Below are 4,458 nucleotides of genomic sequence, written 5' to 3'. Positions count from 1 at the left end.
ATAAATTCAAGTCTTAAGTTTTTAGCAGTTTTACCTTCTCACTCTTCCCTATTTCTGTCTGGTGGAACTCTAGCATTCAAATGTCCGTTGCTGTGTGTGTATGTGTGTGTGTGTGTGTGTGTGTGTGTGTGTGTGAGAGAGAGAGAGAGAGAGAGAGAAAACTGGACATCCAAAATATAAATTCAAGTCTTAAGTTTTTAGCAGTTTTACCTTCTCACTCTTCCCTATTTCTGTCTGGTGGAACTCTAGCATTCAAATGTCCGTTGCTGTGGCTCCTCAGCTCGGGGAACAGTTGCTGGGATACAAAGGAAAAGTTTTGATGAAGCATAAGTTGTAAGATATGGGAGGGACACATCACTTAGATTTTTTGAGAATAATCTGGCCATGCACAATCTCCCGAGGGCACCTTTCAAGTATTTAATATATGGCATTAGGGAACTTACAAGAATCTAATCACCATCCTGTCCAGTTTTGCTGTTACTGTTGTTGTTGCTGCTGTTATTATTTGTTTATGTCCCTGTCAGGTCCTAAATTTCTTACCGAAATTTATTTCACTTGGTAGCCAAAACCTTTAATATATGTGTCCCTGAAAGGTCCTCCTAAGCCAGTGAAAATCAAAACTTGCTCATTTGTAAATATTATACCTTCCTTTAGTTTTAAATTCCCTGAGCTTGACCAAGGTTCTCAACTCTGTTAAGAATACATATGTCTCTAGTCATGATGATCTCTCTATGTGCCACTATAAAAACTTAGCATTGTAAAAAGCAGCAAAGAGGTATAGCTTATAAGTTAATATTGGAAATAAAATGGAATTTAAACACCACCTATTTAATTTCAAAATGGTGAGGAAAGAGGAAAAAAGAAAGAAGAGATGGGATAAAAAATAAATTCAACTATTTCAGTTATATTAACTGTCAACAGTGTAAACATTCTAATCAAAGGCAGAAATTGTCAGAAGAAATGAGAAGACCTAAATACATATTGACTTCAGAAAACGCACATTAACAATAAAAATACCGATGAATTGACAGAAAAATATAAAGAAATACATACCATAGAAAACAATAGTCATACAAAAGTTGCAGTGGGCCAGGCACAGTGGCTCATACCAGTAATATCAGCACTTTGGGAGGCCAAGGTGGGAAGACTGCTTGAGCCCAGGAGTTCGAGACCAGCCTAGGCAATGTGGTGAGACCTCAACTCTATTCAAAAAAATGTTTTTACAAAGTTAGAGTGCATATATAAATATTAGATAAAGTTGGCTTCAGGATGAGAAATATCAACAGGTTTCAATAAAAAAAAAAATCTTGGTATGGGGATAAAATAATAAATTCATAAAAAGAGATAATAATCCAAAATGTGTATGCACCTAATTACAGAGCTTCAAATCGATAAAATAGATCAAACTTGTGAAGTCTAAGAGGAAACATAAATAAATTTATAATTATAAATTGAGATTTCTACATTTCCTTCTCAGTAATGATTGGGGTATACTGAAAACCTTAAAAATACAGAAAATGAAAGTAACTCAAACAATTTGAATTAGTTGACAGTTTTAGACCATTTCACCCAGAAATTCTACAATAAATATTTTGTTCAAAAAGATATGATTCATAAAGATAAACTGTATGCTGGGTCATCAAAAAGGTCTTAATATATTTCAAAAACTAAAATCTTACAATATGATATATTCACTGACCACAGTGAAATTTAATTAGAATTTAATAATAATAGACTACCTAGAAAATCCACCAATATTTTAAAAATAAGCAATACACTTTGAAAATAACTGAAGGGTCAAAAATTACAAGGGTAATTAATAAAGTTTTCTAACAGACTGATAATGAAAATTCTGTATGTTAAATTTATGAAATACAGCTAATGCAGAGTTTAGAAAGAAATTTATAATTTTAAATGCATATACTAGATGGAAGTTCTAAAATCAAAACTATGCAATTATGCCTAAGTTACACAATAAAAAGCAGAGCAAATAAAAAGTAAGCAGAAAGGAGAAAGTGATAAAAGTTAAAAGCAGAAACAAACAAAAAATGCCTAGAAAACTGTGGAAAATTCAGTGAAATCAAAAGCTTCTCAATTAAAAAGATCAATAAAATTGATGATCAGTTAGTTAACATGATCAAGAAAAAAATCAGAAAGATATAAATTACTAAAATTTTGAATAAAAGAGAGTACAAAATTAGAAATGTTATAGATATTAAGTGAGAATAGAGAACCATCATGATCAAACTTATGTGAAAAAATTTTGATGATGTAGGTAAAATTAAAGTTTCTGGAAGGACTCAAATTACTGAATATGGTATAAGAAAATATAGAAAAATCTGAATAGTTCTACATCTATTGAAGTAATTAAATTCATAATTAAAAGGAATCCTGAAATAAAACCTTGACACTTAAATCACGTTATTGGTGAATTATATTAGGTATTTAAGAAAACAATTATAGTAACAATACAGAAACTTCTACAGAGAGCACAAGGGGAGGCAATATTTCCCAACTCATATCATGAGGCCAGTTTTATGGTGATACTAAACCTAAAAATATCACAACCAAAGAAGCTACAGATATACTCAGTGAAGTCAGGTGCGAAAATCCCTAACAAAATTTTAGTTAATTATATCCATCAACGTATAAAAAGGATAACATATCATGACTGAATAGAGTTTTACTGAAAATGTAAGACTGATTAAACATCCAGAAATCAATTATAATTCAGTATATTAATAGAATAAAGCCATAAAATATGTAATAAATTTAATAGATGCAGAAAATGCATTTCAAAAATTCAATACTCATTTAATTTTTTTTTGAATTGAAAGTCTTAGGAAAGAAAATTTAAAGAAAATTTCTACAATCTGATCACAAATATTTGAAAGACATACAACATTATACTTAATAATTAAAGTCTCAAACATCTTAATCTAATATCAGGAACCAGGCAAAGTTTTAAGCAACATTATAATATCAGTTTTATCCAATGAAAAGTGGCAAGATAGAGAAACTTAAAAATTAAAAATATGAGAAGAGAAGAAGTAGGACTATCTGAAAATGACATTATATACATAGGAAAATGTAGTTAACAAAAAATATGCTACTAAAAATAATCAGTGAATGTATGAATATTGCATATGAGAGGTCAATAAAGATATATTAATTGTTGTTTATATATTTGCTGTGAATAATTACAAAAATAAATTTCAAAAATTAACTCCATTTATAATGGTATAAAAAATACTGAGGAATAAAATTGGAAATTCTGTGCATGGTCCATACAGTGACAATGACAAAACATGATAAAGGAAAATAAAAAGTCTAAATTTCTTAAACACAAACAAAACATGAATTATAAAATTAAAAAAAACAAAATTTTAAAAACTTTTGTTATTTTAAAAATAGTTAAAGAATTTCAGCTTTCTACATATGGCTAGCCAGTTTTTCCAGCACCATTTATTAAATGGGGAATCCTTTCCCCATTTCTTGTTTCTGTTAGGTTTGTCAAAGATCAGATGGTTGTAGATGTGGGGTATTATTTCTGAGGGCTCTATTCTGTTCCATTGGTCTGTATCTCTGTTTTGGTACCAATACCATGCTGTTTTGGTTACTGTAGCCTTGTAGTATAGTTTGAAGCCAGGTAGCATGATGCCTCCAGCTTTGTTCTTTTGGCTTAGGATTGTCTTGGCAATGCGGGCTCTTTCTTGGTTCCATATGAACTTTAAAGTAGTTTTTTCCAATTCTGTGAAGAAAGTCATTGGTAGCTTAATGGGGATGGCATTGAATCTATAAATTACCTTGAGCAGTATGGCCATTTTCATGATATTGATTCTTCCTATCTATGAGCAGGGAATGTTCTTCCATTTGTTTGTGTCCTCTTTTATTTCACTGAGCAGTGGTTTGTAGTTCTCCTTGAAGAGGTCCTTTACATCCCTTGTAAGTTGGATACCTAGGTATTTTATTCTCTTTGAAGCAATTGTGAATGGGAATTCACTCATGATTTGGCTCTTTGTTTGTCTGTTATTGGTGTATAAGAATGCTTGTGATTTTTGCCCCTTGATTTTGTATTTTGAGATTTTACTTTAATTAGCTTAAGGAGATTTTGGGCTGTGACGATGGGGTTTTCTAAATATACAATCATGTCATCTGCAAACAGGGACAATTTGAGTTCCTCTTTTCCTAATTGAATACTCTTTATTTCTTTCTCTTGCCTGATTGCCCTAGCCGGAATTTCCAACACTGTGTTGAATAGGACTGGTAAGAGAGGGCATCCCTATCTTGTGCCAGTTTTCAATGGGAATACTTCCAATTTTTGCCCATTCAGTGTGATATTGGCTGTGGGTTTGTCTTAAAGAGCTCTTATTATTTTGAGATACATTCCATCAATACTGAATTTATTGAGAGTTTTTAGCATGAAGGGCTGTTGAATTTTGTCAAAGGCCTTTTCTG

The sequence above is a fragment of the Colobus angolensis genome, unplaced genomic scaffold (assembly GCF_000951035.1).
Source record: "Colobus angolensis palliatus isolate OR3802 unplaced genomic scaffold, Cang.pa_1.0 Scaffold190, whole genome shotgun sequence".
Taxonomy (NCBI): domain Eukaryota; kingdom Metazoa; phylum Chordata; class Mammalia; order Primates; family Cercopithecidae; genus Colobus; species Colobus angolensis.
Note: the sequence above shows the minus strand (reverse complement) of the source record.